This window comes from Herpailurus yagouaroundi, unplaced genomic scaffold (assembly GCF_014898765.1).
Source record: "Herpailurus yagouaroundi ecotype Mexico unplaced genomic scaffold, PumYag 100, whole genome shotgun sequence".
NCBI classification, from domain to species: Eukaryota; Metazoa; Chordata; class Mammalia; order Carnivora; family Felidae; genus Herpailurus; species Herpailurus yagouaroundi.
The window spans coordinates 42,767,244-42,789,274 of NW_024412391.1; the positions used below are offsets into that span (position 1 = coordinate 42,767,244).

At 42.7% G+C, this 22,031-nt stretch overlaps 1 protein-coding gene across 6 annotated transcripts in view; it reads right to left on the minus strand.

The window, feature by feature from the left end:
• CREB5 (cAMP responsive element binding protein 5) overlaps positions 1 to 22,031 on the minus strand; it is a 400,548-nt gene that overhangs the window by 257,567 nt on the left and 120,950 nt on the right. The gene's annotated exons all lie outside the window — the stretch shown is intronic.

A 22,031-nucleotide genomic window follows, 5' to 3' on the forward strand; every position in this document is an offset into this window, starting at 1 on the left:
CAATGTTCTGCAGACATACAATAGCCATGGCACTGGCTGCTCCCCCCTCCCCACCCCACCCCCTGAAAAGGTTCCTTCTCCTTCTCCTCACATCTCCTTCTGCCACCAATTCCGAATGTCTGTTCAAACGTTACCTCCCAATGAGCCTTATGTCTGAGGCTGGCCACTCTAAACTGACAACTCAACTTCCTTGAATCCACATTTCCCTTACTTAGTTCATCCTTTCCCATCATGACATCCATTCCTTCCTCACTTACTCCAATCCAAAAGCACCAAACTACTTCTGATCCCTATTCTTAAGACAATATGCAAGAAAAGAAAAAAAAAAGACACAAAATCCAATGACTCTATTCTTTTTGAACCACTAGAAATCTCTCTTATCTCTTTCTCTGTGGATGCCATGTTTTGAAAATACTTCTTTAAAAGTCATGAATTCATGGGCGCCTGGGTGGCTCAGCCGGTTGAGTGTCCAGCTTTGGCTCAGGTCCGTGAGTTCGAGCCCCGCGTTGGGCTCTGTGCTGACAGCTCAGAGCCTGGAACCTGCTTTGGATTCTGTGTCTCCCTTTCTCTCTGCTCCTCCCCCGCTCATGCTCTGCCTCTCTCTCTCTTTCTCCTTCAAAACTAAATAAAAACATTTTTAAAAATTTAAAAAGTAATAAAATAAAAGTCATGAATTCATTTTTCTGTACCAGTCTTGAAGCCTTCACATTTCTTAATTTCTAAAATCTCATTTCACTCTATTGTACCATCAGACACTACTGTTTCACAGCATTGATAAAATTCTAAGCCCAGAAAGAAACTGATGCTTTATTTTTTTATTTAAAACAATTTTTTTAATGTTGTTTCATCTTTGAGAGAATGAGAGAGAGAGAGAGAGAGAGGGAGTGGGTAAGGGGCAGAGAGAGAGGGAGACACGCACCGTGAGATCGTGACCTGAACTGAAGTCGGACGCCTAACCGACTGAGCCACCCAGGCGCCCCAAGAAACTGATGCTTTAGTTTTTCTGGGCAGACTTGCTGCAGATAAATGTATAACTGCAATTAGAAAATTTGACTACTATATCACTTGGGATGCCAAAAGGAAACAGCACACTGAAATTGTGTAACTTGAGGACTGATTAATCAAGAAACTATTTGCAAAGGTGTGGGCAGAGTGCAGGGAAGCCACAGCCACATTGCAGTACCCTGGGGCCAATAAGCGTTCCTAGGCCTATAGGAGTTGAGAGAAGGGAGAGGTTACCAGACCTCAGGAGAGAGACAGGTTAGCAGGAGACCAGGGAGGAGAGAGCTGTGTGGACAGGGCCTCTGGCAGGACCTGGGACCTTTGGTCAAAGAAGACAACTAACTGAGGCAGCTGGGAGAATAGACACCCAGGTCCCCTTTTCTCCCTTTCTGGAACCTACTGTGGTAGTTCACGGCCACTGGCCCAAATCCAACAGGAAAACACAGGTTAAAGGTCAGCCTTTCAGGGTAGACAGCAGGGTGGAATAGGGGGAAAATGGGCCCAGATGGACACTGAGAAAATATCTAGCACAAGTATGTTTGATTAAATTTATTTTTATTTCACAAGCAATATACTTGCTTATTAGAGAAAATTTGTGAGGAAAAACAATACATGGGAAGGAACAAAATCACCCATCATCCCAACATACAGAAAAAAAACTAATAGTTTACTATACCTCTCCAGATATTTCTCTCTATATATGTATACACACCATGTTCACACACACGCGCGCGCGCGCGCGCGCGTGCACACACACACACACACACACACACACACACACACACTATGATATGCAAGAGATCCAAAAGATCAGAAACCCCACTAGGACGCAGTAACACAGTTTGCATTCCACCCCACCTACCATGACTGAAAAAAAAAAGAAATGTTATCTGTATCTTTATTTCCTCTCTAATTTAAACCATATAAGGACAAGACTGTCACTAGCTGAACTGGCTCTGCATTTATCCGTGTGCTTAACAAATCATGATGGGACTGATAAAAACAATACAAGGCAGAGTGAAGCCTGTCCCACAGTGCACCCAAGTAACCCAGCTCCACCCCACAAAGATGAGCTGGGGCAGGCACGGCTCCTCTGAACCCAGTTACACACCCTCAAAACAAGGTCTCACTTTTAGGCCACAGCTTCCAATGTGTCTACATTCCTCCTGGTGAAACAACTGAGCTTGGAAGAAGAACAACTTGGTATGTGGGAGTCACAGAGGGAAGAAATTGGCACCTGCTGTCTCCGTACCATAGGGCCATAACAGTGCGGAGTTCAATTCTCTTTTCCACCGAAGTTACTGCATGGCAGGAAAGTGAGGACACGTAGAAGGTGCAGTTTTCTACTCTAGACAGTCAGAATTTATGGGTTGGCTGGCTAAATAGAAGCACTAATGCCAATGAAACGTCTATATCTAGATGACCTCCCCCAGCAACCTGTCACTCTTGTATTAGAACGCCAAATCTATGGGTCCCTGCTCTTTGATCACTTGGACATCCTGTGTATTTCCATCTTCATTTTCATCCTCTTGTGCTCTACTGACAACCTCAAGGTGGGACAAACCACTGATTATTTGATAGACTAAGAAATAATATTTCTAAATCTAAAATAAAGATGAGATTCCAGGAGAGTCAGGTACCCACGCAAGAACCACACCCACACTGCTGGAGCCTTTAGTAAGTCAGTCCTTGGACGACAGGCTTCATGTCTTTCCCTTTGTGTTGATATGTCCTTAAGCTGATAATATATATGTGTGTTTATTTTTGCTCCCCAGATAAGTTTTTTTATTTCATTTTGAAGTTTATTTATTTATTTGGGGGAGTGCGGGAGCAGAGAGAGAGGGAGAGAAATAATCCCACACAGGCTCCATGCTGTCCGCGCACACAGCCCGACTCGGGGCTCAAACTCACGAACCGAGAGATCATGACCTGAGCCAAAATCAAGAGTCAGACGCTTAACCAACTGAGCCACCCAGGCGCCCCAAGTTTTTGTTTTTTAAATATCTGAATGTTGTCTGGTTACTTTTTAAAAAGTCTAACTGCAGATAGCCCATGTATAAAGAAATGTTTCTCAGATGTCTTTTCACACGTATATAGTTTAGTATCGCTTTATGAAATAGTTTCCAACTGCTATAGATGAAATTAAAGAAATTTAAATCTGCTCTTAAAAGTCAAATAGAATCTGAGAATGAAGAGCCATTTTAAAGGTTTGTAACCATTGGTAAAAGGCATGTTCAGGGCAAAAGATGAAACACAAAATATTTGAATCTCTTATATTATCTTCACTTTGATTAAACATCTTTGCCCATAAGTTAGTTCTGCAATTACACATAATACTGACTTCTGTGGGTAGCTAATTAACTCTCCATTCCCTTTTTAAGAAACAATGACAATGGGGCACCAGGGTGGCTCAGTCAGTTGAGCATCCAACTTCAGCTCAAGTCATGACCTTGTGGTTCCTGAGTTCGAGCCCCACATCAGGCTCTGTACCGACAGCTCAGAGCCTGGAGCCTGCTTTGGATTCTGTGTCTCTCACTCTGTCCCTCCTCCACTGTGCTGTCTCTCAAAATAAATAAATAAACATTTAAAAAAAAAAGAAGAAATGACAATGTTTAGGCATAAATCTGATCTCCCTTCTGCTGCCATAGGAAAAACCAGTCCCCAAAGCCTCAGGGTCCTTATAGATGCCTTGTCTTATATTTTACCCCATTTATTCTTTTTTTAAAGCATTTTTAAAAGTTTATTCATTTATTTTGAGAGAGAGAGAGAGAGAGAGAGAGAGAGAGAGAGAGATTGTGGGGGAGGGGCAGAGAGAGAGAATCCCAAGCAGGCTCAATGCTGCCAGCATGGAGCCCAATGTGGGGTTCGAACTCATGAACCGTGAGATCATGACCTGAGCAGAAGTTGGATGCTTAACAGACTGAGCCACCCAGGTGACTGATTCTAAAATTCTGTCATATCTCTACTTTTGATGAAGGTTGAGGCTCCATGTCTGAAGAAGGGATGACAAGGTTAAAACAAACCTCTTTCGCCTTCCTCTCCTCCCTTCCATTGACTGGCATTAAAATCAAGAACTTTTCTTGTTGAAGGCCTTTTTCATGCTCTTCCAGAGGCAGCAGAGGGAAAAGACCTATTTCATCCCTAGTTTGCAACTTTGTGTAGAGGGAATCCAGAAAACTTACCTTTCTGGCACATGGTGACCACATTTGGGGAAACTTTCTACACACACACACACACACACACACACACACACACACACACAATGCTACTTACCACTGGCTGAACAAAATTCAAGTGGAGGCTGAGAAGGGGGAGGAATGCTTGGCCAGTGGTGGAAAGAGGTTGAATTGCTTATGGCCTTTTATCTTAATTTTTATGACACAATCCAATTACATCTATTTAGTAGTGCCTTCTAATTACTAGCAGAGATGAATAATGAAAGATTACCCTTGTATTCAAGCTCTCCCTCAAGTCACCCTCCCTCCCTGGTTCACTCATGTGAACATTCTAGATTCAAATACAGAGCATGTCTAGAGCTCATGGCATGCTCAGCCAAATAAAGAGTCACTTTAAAAACTGGAAACATGGGGCGCCTGGGTGGCGCAGTCGGTTAAGCGTCCGACTTCAGCTCAGGTCACGATCTCGCGGTCCGTGAGTTCGAGCCCCGCATCAGGCTCTGGGCTGATGGCTCAGAGCCTGGAGCCTGTTTCCGATTCTGTGTCTCCCTCTCTCTCTCTGCCCCTCCCCCGTTCATGCTCTGTCTCTCTCTGTCCCAAAAAAAAATAAATAAAAGTTGAAAAAAAAAACAAAACTGGAAACAACCCTTCAGGGCTTCAGTAAGAGGCCAAGGTTACAGGCTGGTGCTGTGAATGGCAGGGAGGGATAGAAGGGGACCCTGTCCCGCCTCCAGGTACGGTGTCTGTAACCAAAGAGATGTTGGCCAGCGGAGCTACAAACTCTTTAATGTACAGGATTTAATGGTCAGGTTTCAGTGGTAATATAGGAATGTGAAAAGGAACAAAAGAAAAGCAGATCTACCGAAGTTAAGATAATTACGGAAACAGTGGCAACTGGGGCAGGAAAAAGGAGGGATGATGTCTCTACCTTCATTAGGAATAGAGTCCCTTGACTTTGGACGGACAAACCCGAAACAGGAGATCCAGCTTGGAGGCAGGCTGGGAAAACAGGCAAAAAGAAATTCCAACCTCAAGGAAAAGATTTTTTTTTTTTAAATGAAACCTCTAAGAACCCGCTCTCAGAACTTTAGATTTGAAAGAATCTGTCCCCATCAACAGCCTTTAATCCCACTCCCTGACTCAACCGAAAAGAAAACGGAGGCCAGAGGAGAGGATGTGACCAGACCAGTAGTTCACATCTAAGTGGACAAAGAAATAGGACAAGAGGCTAGATCTTTTGATTCCTCATTCAGTGCTCTTTTGGCTACGATGAATGATTTTAGAGCTCACCCCTGTAAAGTGGAAAAAGTGACTTTATTTCATGTTTACTTCAGACCTCAATATATTGGACTAATAAGGTAATGAATTATTTCATCTTGGGGCCGCAAAAAACTGGCAGGCACTCAAAAGAGGCAAGAGTTAGGGTCAAGTCCAGGGATGCCCATCTCCTCGGAATGACCATTAGGGATCTGGAGTGAAGGGGAAGGGATTCTCCTTGACGATGGACACACTGGCCCTCAGGCCCTACCAGCCTCCCTGTGGCCGGTCAGAATCTCTGAGAGCCGAAGTTCTAAGGTCATTCGGAACTGCATGGAAGGAACACATGGAGCCTCCTGAAAGCCCAGCACGGCACAGTTATAAGGCTGGGTCCCCGCCAGTTGCTCAAAGTACTTTCTCAACAAAAACAAAAACAAAACCCGGCAAAGAGCTCCCTTTGTCCTGACAATTCTCCCTCACACTTAAAGTGCCCAGCCCAATTAGGACCATTTATTCTGTGCACACTTGGATAACACTCTGATAAAAAGCTGAAACTCCAGAGCATGGCTGCAGGGATAGGAAAACACTATTGCTTCTATGGTTTCGTACACAGATTGCGTCATACTTAATGCTGAAATCATAAACTATATATTTTTGCCCCCTCCGAGCTGCCTATTGTGTGCTTATAAACAGGAACCTGGCAGCATGTCAGGGGTGCAAATTGATTTCCTTTCCCAAATAAAATTTTAAAAAGCAAATAAACAAGGTTATGTTGGCTAATGAAACATTACATGCCAGGCTGGGGAGAATTCTTTTAAAATGTATTTTCTTGAGCAAAGGCAACACCAAGCATCCGTAAAAGGTTCTTTCATAAACAACATGTTTACACAAAAATGCATTACTTGAAAGAAAGGCAAGTCATGGTGCATCTCCCATGATATATTTGGACCGGGTTTTAAGAAATAAATTAGGGACGGGTGAGAAGGGGGGTGTCCCACACTGCTACAGAATTTGGAAATTAACTACAGCCACTCGCAAGTAAGATGAAGCGGTTCGTGTTTAGAAAACTGCTTGGTCTTAGTGTTTTTATCATTTGTCATCGAGACGTAAGTAGCCCACTTGGAGTGCCTCCTATTGGTATGAGGAAATCCAGGAAAGAAAACTGAATCGTGCCCACAGTGCTTAGAGACATAGGACGAGCAAGCCTGGATGACTAGCATCGATGGAAACATCTCCTGGACAGTGACCTGCTTCCCAGCTGGAAACAGGGTTAGTAATCCTCGTGTAAGAGGGATTCCCTGGCTCTTGTCCACCTTACACTTTACCACAGAGAATGAATTCCTGGAGCCCCAGGACCGAAGCCATCCCGAGTGGGCTGTGAAGCCCAGATCAAATATTCCTGCATCGTCTCCCTCCTTCCACCGTCTTCCCAACACCTTTTTGCTCACGCGCCCAGGCGGCAGAAACCCTGGTGCATCCCGATGAGCAGACAAAGCCCCAGGACAACTCGGAATGCAGCTTGAAGGAGGAGGCTGGAAAGGTAGAGGGACAGTCTCAAGCCTGCGCAGCAGAGAGCTGAGTTGCTACCTAGCAATAGTGGTAGATGGACAGAGAGCATCCTGCGTGTTGTTGTCAACCCCGGTGATGCGTCCTTCCCTTACAGTTACTGTCTGTCATCAGGGAATTAGTATCTCATACTAGAGCCCAAGAGCACAAGATAGAAACTCCCTATAGTCTTGGGATGGTCCCGACTATGAAGGAAGAAAAGAAACCGTTTAATCCTGCTCAGGGGCTTTTTGTTCAGCCTTAAAATACAACTCAGCCGGCTAGTCCGAAGTAAAGAACAGAACGATTCCAAATCACAAAGGTAACCCTGAAATCCCGCAGACCCAAAGGCCCTACCCTCAGAGAATGGTGTTGGGCGGTGACAGGGTGTGAGGGCTCGGGGATGGAAGAGTGCCGGAGATGATAAGTTCTCTCTCTCTCTCTCTTTCTCTCTCTCTCTCTCTCGCCCCCAACTCACCATGCAACCTTGGTCAGGTCTCTGGGCCACTCGAAACTTTCTTTTTTCCACCACTTTTAATATAAGGCGAACACTGTCAGTCTGATGGCTGTGTGATTAATGAGGTAACATTTGTAAAATGCTAAGAGCTTTCCAGAACTCAAATGCAAATACTTTAGGCCAAATACTCTGGACAACAGTTAAAACACAAAAAGGGTTAGTCACCAGTTGGCTGAGGATATGAACCTGGGAAGGAATTGCAGAAGGAGTGTGTCCTGTGAAAGGATTTGACCATGGTCGGGTGCACATCAGGGAAAGGGGAAGGAAGGAGAAAGAAGCTTTAGGCCTTGCAAAATCTAGAATATGAATTATTTCACCTGCAACAGAGGCCATTAGCTTTTAAAACCCTGCACCCTTTCAACAATACCGAAGATAATTTAATTCCACAAAATAGTTTTCGACACACATAATCCTATAGGGTACAACCCAAGGTATGACAGTAGATTATACTGAAACTTTTGTTCCTATCCCAAGAAAATGACACAGCATGAATCTATAAGGGCCACATACCAATTGGCTTGGTACTTGTAACCATCAACTTGACTTCCCCTGTTTTCTGTGGAAATGGAAGAATCATATTAATCATGGGCAAATTTGATAACAGATGTGTTTCCCAGCAAATCCACATCAAGCACTTGAAAAGTAATTACCCCCTAAAGCTTGTTGTGTTCCTGCGTACATTTGGCATCAACTAAAGACTTCAGCCGCTTTGGTTTTATCTGACGTGAAGCTAAAGCCTCAGGGTGATACTCCAAGTGCTGCTTTAGATTATAAAGTCTTAACAGCCCCTCGCTTTAGGGCACTGTGTTTATTGATGCTTTGTAAGCAATTTACAGTCCCTTAATAGCACATTCACCACAATGTTACAGTGTTTAACTTGTTAAATTATATTTAGAGCTTCAGGGAAAATTACCTCATTGGCTTCACTGGCGTGGGTTATTGATATCACACAGGAGTTATGGCAGCATCCACCTGACTGGGGACGGCGACAAGAACATTTTACGGGCTGGAGTCAAAAGTGGAATGCAAAATTCAAGTGGAGAAGTCAAGGTGGTACGGCGCTGGTGGGAGAGATGGAATGGGGTGGCCCTCCGGGAAAGGAGTTAGGGAGGGCAGAAGGGACAGAAGTGAGCGAGCAGGGTCAGCATCTGACAGAGTCATTCGTTAAACTGGAAAGCAAAAAAAAAAAAATTGCCAACGATGGCCATCTTGATTCGGACATTGATGTAAGCCACCTCCACAACCAGGCAGTGCTCCTATTCCTGATCTCCCCGTCCTTTGGAAGAAATGTTCTAGATCCAGGGACCTGGGGGACTGACTCCAGTTGCTATAACCATTTATTCAACGGCTTGGTGTTTTTACCTCTTCAGGGCTAAAGCATTGCAAGGGAAAGAGTGGATGTGTTAATAAGTAAAACAAAGGGAAGGAGAAGGTGGTGGTAAAGAAAGGAGAAGAGGAGGAGCGGGAGGAAGAAGGAGAGAGAAGAAGGAGGACGAGAAGAAGAAGGAGAATCAAGGGCAGTAACAACAACAGTGGAAGCAGCAGGAGCAAAATCTTTATTAGAAAAAAAGAGACATAAAGTAGGACTAAAATATCATCAGACCTGAAGCTTAGTGATGTCATGAGACTTCTTCAGAAAAGCAACCCAAGGCCAAGGTATTAAAAATCCACTGCAGGGGAGCCTGGGTGGCTCAGTTGGTTAAACGTCCGACTTCGGCCCAGGTCATGATCTCGCACTTTGTGGGTTCGGGCCCCACGTCCGGCTCTTGTGCTGACAGCTCGGAGCCTGCTTCAGATTCTGCGTCTCCCTCTCTCTCTGCCCCTCCCCTGCTTGCACTCTGTCCCCCCAAAATAAATATTAAAAAAAAAATCCACTGCAGAGGCTAGAGAACAGGCATGAGAAACCAACCAAGTGGCTGATGCCTCCGGGGTCTTAATTCGTGTGACCCTTGGCTGGCTCACAGGTGGCTGCAGGTCGGAAGCAAACCATCAGAAATGACAAGTATCACGGTGTATAACCTCCATGAGACAACAGCACTTTCTCTTTCCCATACGTAGGTGCTGCACTACATGAGGTTTCTCATGCTCGGGATACTTAATAATAATTAATGACCAAAATAAAACAGGCAGTTGACATTACAAAAACAAAAGGCATCCAATGGCGTAAACAACGTTGTTCACCAGGCTGTTTTGGCAAATACAGTCGTTGGCGAGGAACCAACGAAAGAAATAGCAACTTGTATGTATTTCAAAAGACAGGAATGAGAAGAGGGGAGAAATGCTATCCTGAATACAGGCATATCGTTTCCTACGGAAGTGAAGAACAGCTAGGTGTGCAAGTATAAATCCTAGCATGTGATCCCTCAAAGAGAAATTTTGGTCTTTTTTTTTTTAATTTCTTTTTTTAACATTTATTTATTTTTGAGAGACAGAGAGAGACAGAGCATGAGCAGGGGAGGGGCAGAGAGAGAGGGAGACACAGAGTCCAAAGCAGGCTTCAGGCTCCGAGCCATCAGCACAGAGCCCAATGCGGGGCTCAAACTCACAAACCGCGAGATCATGACCTGAGCTAAGTCGGACGTTTAACCGACTGAGCCACCCAGGTGCCCCGAGAAATTTCAGTCTTAAGTACAAATCAGAAATTCCCACTCCTCCTAGATTTGAAGATTATAACATTTGATCTAATAATTCACATTTAATGTCTACAGTTGCAGTTCCCAAACTGTGTGCCTAGCTGCCTCAGATGCTGCACTGAGCTTCTCAAGTTTGAGGGAAACATGGCAATACTTGACCTCCATTGGATACTGCACAACCCGAGGTTGTCAGTGTTTCAACATTAGATCAAGCTACATTCCTTTGGAGTATATCACAACTTTGCAAAGCTGGATTTTTGGTGGTTGCTGTGATAAAGAGTAAATACCATGCAAAAACAAATGTGGAACAGAAAACAAGGGTGGTTCTGTCTAATCAGACTCTACGGTTTGGGAAGTGTGGAGCGTCCAACAGGTGCACACAGCCTATTAGCAAGTGATTATGGTTATTTTTAAATAAAACAAAAGCATTCTTTTATATTTTGATATCCATATATTATTTATCTCAAATAACTACTGAGATGATTTTATACTTATTAAGTTGTTTGGACCCGACATGCGTACCATCCCACTAGGTACTCTGGGAAACCCATACGAAGTATAAGATATGATCCCTATCTTCAAGAAGTTGGCAAGACAATCCTTATATGCTTACAAAGTTAAATGCCAAAAGCAGACAATGCAAGAGATGTTACTAGCCTGCACACAATTATAGGCTAAATGAGTGGTTCAAGAGTCCTGAAGGATTATGGTAAATTTTATGTGTCAACTTGGCTAGACAATCGTGACCAGTTGTTTGGTCAAACACCAGTCTAGATGCTGCTATAAAGGCATTTTTAAAATTTTACTAACTTCAAAATCAATAAACATTGTTTTTAAGTTTATTTATTTTGAGAGAGAGTGCGAGAAGGGGAAGGGGGGAGAGAGAGAGAGAGGAGAGAGAGACTCCCAAGCAGGCTCCGTGCCGTCAATGCAGAGCCCAAGGCGGGGCTCGATCTCACGAACTGTTGAGATCATGACTTGAGCCGAAATCAAGAGTCAGACCCTTAACTGACTGAGCAACCAGGTGCCCCCAAATCAATAGACTTCGAATAATGCATATCATCCTGCATAATGTGAGTGGGCCTGATTCAGTCAGTTGAAGGTCTTAAGAACAAGGACTGAAGTTTCTCAAAGAAGGAATTTGGCCTCAAGACTGCAAAACAGAAACCCTATCTGCATTTCCTGCCTACAGATCTTGGACTCAAGAATACAAAATCAACTCTTCCCTGAATTTCCAGTCTGCCAGCCTGCTTTATAAGCTTCCAACTTCCTAGGCCCTCCTCTCCTCCATCTCTACGTCCTCTCTCCTCTCTCTGTCCAGAGATAGAGCTAGAGAGGCAGACAAATATCTCCTATGGATTCTATTTCTCTGGAAGCCCCGACTGAAACTGAGGATAAAAAGGTGACTGCTGATTGGTGCAGTCAGGGAGCTCTTCAACAAGTAACTAAAGAGGAGTCTTTCAGAGCAGGTAGTACTTCCGTGGGATGAGAATCACTGGTGTACTCACTGTTAAGGGACGAGGCAATATAAACTAAAGGAAAATGTGGCCCCCTGACCTAGAGAGAAAGATAAAATAGGAGAGACAAACGCTACAAGTAGATATTATTCCAAAAGGGGAGACGGAGGAAGTCATGTTGGCCAAACATAGAACTTTGAGACGTCAGAAGAAATTATTGTGAATGATTTGGCCTTCACTTCCCTGCCCCCAATTCAAACAAAGCAATGCCCCACAATATCCAATAGCATCTTTGCCACTTCTTGCAAACATTGCTTCCTGAGAGCAGGGGCAAAGAGGAGAGAGCGAAGGGGAGATCTCTTCCACACTCACATGGGTTTAAGGCAAGACTGATCTCAACAGGACATGATCTTAACTGAAAGGCAGCAGTCTAGAAAGACACATTCTGAATCTACGTAATTATAAAGAGTAGACTGCTTGGAATCTACGTTGGAGATGATTCACTATATACTTCTCTTTCCTCTCCTCATATAGACGTATATCTCAAATACATATATATCATATATCATATATTCATATATACACATATATATGTATATATGATATATATATATCATAGAGAGAGCGAGAGTAATGCTGACTTTTTAAGAAGCTCCTGTTTTTTCTGACTCCATTACAATTTAAAAATCATTGGCTCCCCCTCCCACAACATGTATATATCCCAAGAATAAACAAGAAAGAGATAGCACACCCAGTAGAAAATGAATACAAAATATGAATAGGAATTTAAAAAAAAGAAAGTCCAAATAAACATATATGGAGAGATGTTCAAATTTACTAGTAATCAGGGAAATGCAAATTAAAATGAGAACAGCATAAAACAGAAATGTGGATTATTATTAGTGTTGGTGTTGATATGGGGAATTAGGAATCACATGCTATCATAGTCATTCTGTGGTCATTCTGAAAAACAACCAGGATCAATTCAGGGAAATTAAATATGCATAGGCTATATGTCCTTATATTCTCATGCAGGTCTATACAAAATCATGGTTACAACCCAGCCCCCTTCTATTTTGGGGGGTGCAAGACAAGAATACAGATGAAGGTCTATATACCACATGACTATAAACACATGACTATACCACATGACTATAAACAATTGTTTATAGTCACAAATCAGTTCATAAAGATGTCGCCTCCTACCTTGACAAATGCACAATCACAACGGCCTGGAAGGTCAGGTTTAAATTAATTAACAAACCTCAACTCCTTAGGGCTCTATCTTTAGCCTCTAGCTCTGGCCCCCAACCTGCCCCTCTTTTCTCCCCACCCACAGCTCTGTCTGCACCTAGGGTGGTCCCCATACGCATGCAATTTACAAATGAAGAAGCCAAGACAGACAATTTACTCAATATCACAGAATAAGTGGCAAAATCAGGGCTTGAATTCAGGTTTCTCGACACCCAATCCCGCCCAGCTCAGTTATTTTCAGTGGACAAAATTGGTCAGACAACTACCTGTAAAATAACCCTAAAATTGAGCTATTGAGATGGGGTAAGGTGATCCCAGCTGAGAATCATTGTCATAGAGACTGAAGCCCACATCTACAAGCTCCATGCAGATCCCCTCTCCCACCAATCGCCAGGTCTTGATCACTGACCCCATATGAGGCCAGTGATATAGACTGGCCTTGCAATAATGGACCCTAATTGGAACCCTCAAACTGTTAGGATTGTAAATGGCGCAGCCACTTTGGAAAATAGTCTGGCCGTTCTTCAGAACCCTAAACATCGAGCTGCCACAGGACCCAGCAGTTCCATGCCAAGGTACATTCCCAAGAGGAACAAAGACTATATCCATACAAAAATGTGTACCCAAGTGTTCACAGCAACACGATTCCTAATAGCTGAAAAGTGGAAACAACCCAAAAGGCCACCAACTGATAAACGGAAAACAAAATGTGGTATGCCATATAGCCGTTAGCAACAACAAAGAAGTGTGCAACAAGAACAGACCTTTACAACAGCGTCGCGTGAGAAAACTAACGGCAGAGTAGCGCGTTGATATTCAACAGCACACACAACGATGTTTTTATAAGGATGCGTGCAGATGGAAGAACACACGATGAATATTTTGGAGTAGGTGGCTACGGAAGGAGAGGTGCATGGGTGTGGGAACTGAAGACCCGGGAGAGAAACGAAGGGGAGGTTTTCCCAAACCGGTGATGACAAAGTACTCTGATCTGAGAAATTACTGAACAGTGTTGATTAGCTCAAGTCGGCACCTGAAGTTTGAAAGAAACTTTACGCTAAAGGAAGTAAAAGAGAATTTTAAAAATATACGCCGGCAGCAGGGAATGGTCTATGTTTTTTTCAGAATGGCCTTCAGAACATTGCTGAAAATCACACGAGCAGCTGAATGGCCCAGGCATAACACCACTGTGGGAACAACGAAGTGTTTCTGCCTCTTCTTCTGCATAGGCTCCTGTAATTAATGCTTAGGTCAGAAGCAAGGAAATATATCTTAGCGTCCCTCCGAAAGGATAAGGTAGTGCTTACAGACCAAGTAGGCAACAAGTGAAGCAATTTAAACAAATGAATCACCCGGAGACATACCAGTCAAAAGATAACACGTTGTCCTCGAAGTTCCAGAAAGAGCTGCCAAAAATCAGTGGAGTGAGTAGGTTAGTAGAAGAAGGGAAAAAAAAAAAAAAAAAAAAAAAAAAAAAGGGAAAGAAAAAACTTTCTTTTATTTTTTTTTTTTAAACGTATATTGTTTGATTTTGTTTGGTTGGGGTTTTGGCTTTGACAGCAGGAGTGAAGTGGACCTTTTAGATTCTGTTTTCAAGGAAGGAAGTTTTCAAAAATGCGAACTTTACTAACTTGAAGAGAAGGCTGTCTCCAGGATTGCAATAATTGATCTATGTAGTGCTGAAATGAAAGCTCCTTCTTCACGGTGACAGACAAAATGCTGCCCCCCCCAATCTTTTATCTGCTTCTTCCTACCATCCGCATGGCTAATGCTCACAGAGAGGGGCTGACCCTGCCAACCAATTACATTATGCTAATTTGTCTGTTGCTCTAACTCCGGCAGGGGCATTCACCACACAGAGCCGCTCCTGGATTTATATTGTGTCTTGCCGCCTCTGCACACCAGCTAGGCTAATGGATCTTTCTGCCCCGCCCCCACACTCCCTCCTCTGCTTCAAGCTCGGGGCGTACCTTCTGGAGGCAACAGTGTACTTTCCAAATGACAGTTCTGCAGGCTTGGGGCTGTGCAGAGGCGAGCCTGGGCATTATCCTGTACATCTCCCCAGAGTGCACTGTTTACCTTAGGAGACCTGTGCTCGGAAGAAACTTGTTTTCCTAAGAAAATATATGGCCCCCTTTTTTTTTTTTTAACATACTGCAAAGTACTAGGCAAGTGTGTGTCCGTTTGCTGAAGCTTCTGTGTTTTATGGAGTATGCATCACCTCACAGGAAGTCTATTAGGGCAAAAGTTAAATTAAAAAGTCATGCATGCTAGGAAATCTGTGCTGGACTGCGATTCTGTTAAAAAAAAAAAGAAAGAAAGAAAGTACTAGAGCTTTGGAAGGCGGGTTGGAACACACATCTGAGGTTGTAGACCTTTCTCCCAGAGTTAAGAATGAATGCACTGAAGGCCTTCCGTAACAAGTATTCCGACACAACATCCAAAGCTCATAGATCTCTGGATCAACCAGGATTATAAAAAAAAGCACCCACCATGTGCCAGGATGTGAGAGAGAAAATAAGGAGCAATATGTAACTATAAAACAATGAGACTGGTTCCTGTAAGTCACCGTTCAAAGTCAATTCCTTTATATTAGAAGTTTGAAGTCTATGGGACAACGATAAATACTAAGTCCTGAAAAGATAATAGCCGTTAAAAATCTTGCCACTTCCAAAGAAAGTTACTCCATCAGCTGAAGATGGTGAAGCAGCCTTAGAGTACTCAGAAAACTCACCATTTATCAAGGCAAAAATAATCACCCTATTTAATGACCACCGCCCCCACATGAGGTAGATATGATTAATCCCACTTTACAGGTGAGAAAACTGAGCCCTGATGGGTTAAGTAACTTGCCCAACATGGCGAATCACCGATGGAGCCAGAAGTCAAAATAAGCCCATTCTCCTAACCTTCATTCAATCTCTACTAGATCTACCAAACTGCCCTATTTTGCAGATGGAGAAACCGAGGTCTAGATAAATGAACCCTCCCACACCCGAAAAACAAAATGGAGGCCCAGAAAGGCTCCAAGTTATATGACTGGTCTCCAGGCACCTGGTCCAGGGCGCCTCCCTGAACACCTTGCCCACTCCTTGTCTTGACTGCCACTAGCCACATAGGAATGTGGCATTGCATGACATTTTCAGAACGCTCCACTTTTATATTAAACACAAAACGCAGGCAGTCCTTTTCAACACAAAACATCAATTTCCTTTTCCTCCAGTGGATCGGATTGAGATCGGTCCTGACAAGATGGGGCTCATGAAAGCCCATCTCTTCAAACTTAGGCATCCTTTACTCACATATTTCATGACCTAAAATAATATCTGAAAAACAGACTTTTGGATGACTGACACTGTTATGTGGTCGCTACAAAGAATGATGGGAGGCTACTTGTGATGATATGGAATGATGCCTAGGGTACATAATTAAGTATTTTTAAATGGCAAGGGGCAAATGATCTCCTTTGGATAAAGACAAAAAGGAGAGAAAGAGAGATAAATGAGTAGACAGACAAACAAATGCATAGTATTTTTTCTGAGATGCTATAAATTATGGTACGTGAATAATTATTTTTGGAATGATATAAAAGGAGACTGTTAACAGGGATCACCTGTGGGGAGAGGCATTCTAGGAAGGCAGAGGGAAAGGAAACTTTACTTTTCATTTTATGCCTTCCTGTGCTGTCTGAAAGTTTCAATGTGCACACTTTGCTTTTATTCTGAAAAAACGGCCCACAGACATTTGTTCCATATAACACACACAACTAAATTTCAGATGTTCCAGGGGAAAGAAAAAAGCAAGTATTGAGGGTTTTATGAGGCTCACAGGATCGTGTATGAGGAACTGGCCTGTAAACTAAAAAGAAAGTTGTATGGATACAAGACACTCATCACGGTGATGGTCAGGGCAATGAGGATGATGAGGAAAATCATAATCAGAAGAGGCAGGGTGAAGGAGAACAAAGATCCAAAATTGTGGGGAGGAGGCTGGGATGCGCTATGAAATGGAAATAGCCAGATGGCATCAGCTGATTTGTTTTTAACGGGATTAAACATTGAGTAATGTACCCCCCAAAATGTACACCCAGTAAATTAAGGCTGTAATTCCATCTTGGTGTTATGGTGACATGAAAATCCACTCAAGCTTTTCTGTCAGGGTTTATGAAGTTATCCAAGCCCCTTGACGGAATTACAACACTATTATGTACAGCTGGAGAGACATTACTCCTTATCTTAACAGCAGTTAAAAGCACAGTGGCACAAAAGGGCACTAAAATGCCACTTCCTCATTAGCAGCAGGGAGAGGGGACACATATATGCACATGTGCTTGCATACACATGCACACACACACACACACACACACGAGCATGCACTAATGACCATCTGCATTAATCATTATTCGTCTAAGTGCAAAATGCTGCATATTCTACACTGTCTCTTTCACAAGATTTAACAGAATTGTTCACAGGTAACACAGTGTCTGAAAACAACCAGTGTTCTATCACCTTCTGGACATAAAAGAACATTGGCGGGTGGTCAGCTTTGCTCCCCAGCATCCCTGCTTCCCCCAAAGGAGCCGTGAACATAAAAAGCAGCAAAAATGACTTAAGATATTTCAAAATAAAGAGTGCGATAGTTATGAGCACAGGGTATGGATTCAGTCTGGGTTAGAATCTGGTTCTACCATCTACTCATTGTGCTACTTTAGGCAATCTATTTCCCTTTCTGTGCTCAATTGCCTAGTAAATGGAAATCGTAATGAAACCTACTCTTTGGTTGTTGTGAGGACTGAGTAAGGTAATATTAGTTGAACGCTTCGTGTACAGTGTAGCTACAAATGAAGCCCTTACCACATGTTACTACAATTATAGTGTCAGCAGCATTATCATCTGTATTTATCATCTTTGATCATCCAGGCTAAAACTGTAAGTAGCCTTAAGAGAGACACTAAGAAGTTAAGAACCATGGTTGTACCGTAGGACTCTCAGGAGAAACTAGAAAGAATGGTCAAGATGACACCAACCTTTGAGTTCAACAGAAAGAGAACAGCAAGGAGCTTTTAAACTACAGTAGAGGCCCTTGAGAGTAGTAGTTGATTAACTAAAAAGTTGAATAGAGGGAGAAGGACCATAAAAGTGATAGGCGTATGCTTTAAACATCTTGTTAACTTAAAACGTATCAACACATATACCCCACCAATCTTCCAGCGGAGGGCCAATGCCTTTTTGGAATGTGGCTCTGCTGGTTGAGTTCTGCCTATTCTTTTTTTTTTTTTTAACTTTATTTATTTATTTATTTATTTATTTATTTATTTATTTGAGACAGAGAGAGCATGAACAGGGAAGGGTCAGAGAGAGAGGGAGGCACAGATTCCGAAACAGGCTCCAGGCTCTGAGCTGTCAGCACAGAGCCCGACGCGGGGCTCGAACTCACGGACTGTGAGATCATGACCTGAGCCGAAGTCGGACGCTTAACCGACTGAACCACCCAGGCGCCCCAAGTTCTGCCTATTCTTTCTTGCATAAACCACACCCTGAATTTACAGCCAATGATTTCTAGCTTTAGACCTTTAACAGTGCCGCAAGAACTCAAAGACCACTGAGAAACCATCTGAGTGCAGGACCTGTCTGTATTTCCACAAATACATTCATGATCTCTTACAGTTTTTGCCGATGCTCAATTTGATAGTGTTTGTAAGAGATGCTCCTGTATTCTTTGCAAGCATTCCAATGAGGTCTTTCCTTTCATGCTCATACTTTATTCATGTGTACATTATTTAATTAAGTTCTGGCATTACCAAAATAGGTACAACCAGCACTGACAGTTTGAAAATAAATACAACTGACAGTTGGTATGCACACTAAAGAGCTGACAGTTGCAAGCATTCAAGGTGCCATGGACATCAGCAGATTTGTTTTAGCAGGGGAGGAGCAGAGAGAGGGAGACAAAGGATCCGAAGCAGGGTCTGCACTGAGAGCAGCGAGCCCCATGTGGGGCTCAAACTCACAAACTGCGAGATCATGACCTGAGCCGAAGTCAGAACCAACTGAGCCACCCAGGCGCCCCTCTTGCTGACACTCCAAAAATCCCACCTTACTCTCCTGTTCTCAACTCTTCTTTGCCATTAACACCAGAGACAACCCTAAGAGCTATCTAAAGCCAAGAACCCTAAGAGCTATCTAAAGCCAAGAAGGAATACCTATGTGCAACCAAAGAACCAGAAAAAGAGCAATTTGGCATAGAAACACATGACAATCATAACGTTACTGCTAAAGGCTGGCGACAATCGTCTAACTAAATGGCATTTGGATGGGTGGTAGGATGTGGGCGGTGGCAGCTCCAGGCAAAACATGAAGCCTCCTCTGCTTTCACATGCCCAGCCTCATAACTACAGGAACTCTTGCCCCTAGCCCTTCCAAACCCAGAGAGGCCCATTACACCTATATCCTCCCCCTTGCCCCTTCCCCTTCTCAATCTGAACCAAAACACGCTCTGAGGAGCCAATCTAAAACTCATTCACCCACAATATGAACAATTAATGAAATTTAATGTTATCTTTCCCAAGGGATTGTCCATTAGAACCAATAAACAAAGTATCGAGATGACATGTTAAAGGAAGAAAATTATGCAACGATGGGGCATCCAAGGAGATTTAGGATCCTCAGAAGAATGATGCCAGCCCCCTTGAAGTCACCCTAAGTAAAGAAACTAGGTGCTCCCTATTATAAAACAGGTTAAGAAACTGGCACCAATATGATTTTGGAAATGCCCTTTATAAAATATGTTAAAGCCTTCAATGTTCCTTGAAAATACAAACTGGCCTCTCAGGACTCGGCTTGATGTCAAATTTCCCCGAAAGACCCCCACATTACACGTGTACCATGCATCCTTGGAAACAGCCATAACAATTTATGCCCAATGAATGGGAAAGAATGTCGATTTCACTTGCTTTACGACTTGGGTGATGGTGGGCTGGTAACCAAAAATGTCTGTGCTTATTTTCAGAACTGATACCATGACGGTCCATCAACCACCATTTGTTGAGTTCCCACAAGCTGATGACGGCGGATTTTGTCTTTGGAAGATGTTAAGGGCTGGGAACCTGGACCTATTTTCAGCTCACCAGGACCCTGCCTTTCTCAGACGAAAATTGAGTGGCTGAGTTGAGGCTAACCTACCAATTGGGGAAGAGAAGTCCCCTGGCGTGAAGGATTTAGACATCCATGGGGAGCAACTGACAAAGATATCAATCACGAAAACACTTGATTGCAAAGTTGATGACTTCTTTTATTGGTATGTAATAAAATAGGAGCTAATAATATAGATGTGAATTAGAGAACAGGCTGATGCTAATATCTTGAGAAACAGAGACTTCCATTCAAGTTTCTTACCTCGTTTGCACTTAATCCTCTTCTTGGCAAAACACAGATAATAATAGTACCTATAAGAACAGTACCTAGCTCTCCAGAACGCTGTGAGACTTAAATAAAATTAAAACACATGCCTTACAGTTTAGCAGCAAATGACAGCAGGCAGGCTCAGCGCATTGCAGACACACAGGGGATGTTTATATTAGATCCAACACAATAACCAGTAATAATATTAATTAATTAATTAATTATTGTTTTTACTATGTACCCAATACTGTTCTAAAAACTTTTCCTTTTTAAAAAAAATTTTTTTAAATGCTTATTTATTTTTTGAGAGTGAGAGAGCACAAGCAGGGGAAGGGCAGAGGGAAAAGGAGACAGAGAATCTGCAGCAGACTCCATGCTGTCAGCACAGAGCCCAATTTTGGGCTCGAACTCATGAACTGTGAGACCACGACCTGAACCAAAATCCAGATTTGGACACTTAATCGACTCAGCCACCCAGGCACCCGTAAAAACTTTTAATGTATTACCAAATTTAATGTCAAACCTCATTGAGTAAAATACTACCATTTTTTTAAAGTTTTTATTGATTTATTTTGAGAGAGAGAGAGTGGGACAGGGGAAGAGAGAGAGAGACAGTGAGAGAGAGAATCCCAAGCGGACTCTGTGCTATCAGTGCAGAGCCCAATGTGAAGTTCAAACCCACATACCATGAGATCATGACCAGAGCTGAAGTCAGACACCAAACCAACTGAGTCACCCACATGTCCCAGAAAACACTACTATTATCTCCATTTTATAGACAAGGAAACTGAGGCACCGAGAGGTTAAGAACTTGTCAGTGGGGTATACAGCAACATTTCCAGTGGGGATACTAAAAGATGGCAAAGTAAAGCTGTTAAAGTAAAATACAATAGCAGGTTATTAATTTCGAGCTACATAAAGCAAGCATCTGCAAATTTCAGAGAATTAAAAGTATACAGAATATGTTCTCTGATCATAATGAAATCAAGCAAGAATCAGTAGCAGAGAGATGAATAGAGAATTCCCAAGCATTTGAAATTTGAAATAACATGTGTGTAAATAACTCATGGGTTAAAGATAAAATCACAATGAAAACTAGAAAATATTTTTAATTGAATATTAATAAAAATATATCCAGACTCATGAGATATAGCTACAGATACGCTTAGAAGGAAATGTATATTATGTATATTTTTAACTATTTAATTAGAAAGGAAGAATGGCTAAAGCCTCAATGATCTAAGTATCCATCTCAAGAAGTTACCAATAAAAGACAAATTACACTCAAAGGAAGTGGAAGAAATGTAATGCAAATAAAAGTAGAACTCCATGAAATAAGAAATAAATATACAATTTAGAAAACTGAGCCACAGTTTTTTTCTTGGAAAACACTGACAAAATTGATCACCCTCTAACAAGACTATTCAAGGGGGAAAAACAGGTATAAATTATATCAAGAATAACAAAGGGGACATCACTTACGTATGCCATAGACAACAAAAAGAGAGAGGATGTTTTCTAAAACTTCATGCCAAGAAATTTGAGATTTTATTTAAAAGGACAAGTTCCGGGCGCCTGGGTGGCGCAGTCGGTTAAGCGTCCGACTTCAGCCAGGTCACGATCTCGCGGTCCGTGAGTTCGAGCCCCGCGTCAGGCTCTGGGCTGATGGCTCGGAGCCTGGAGCCTGTTTCCGATTCTGTGTCTCCCTCTCTCTCTGCCCCTCCCCCGTTCATGCTCTGTCTCTCTCTGTCCCAAAAATAAATAAAAACGTTGAAAAAAAAAATTTAAAA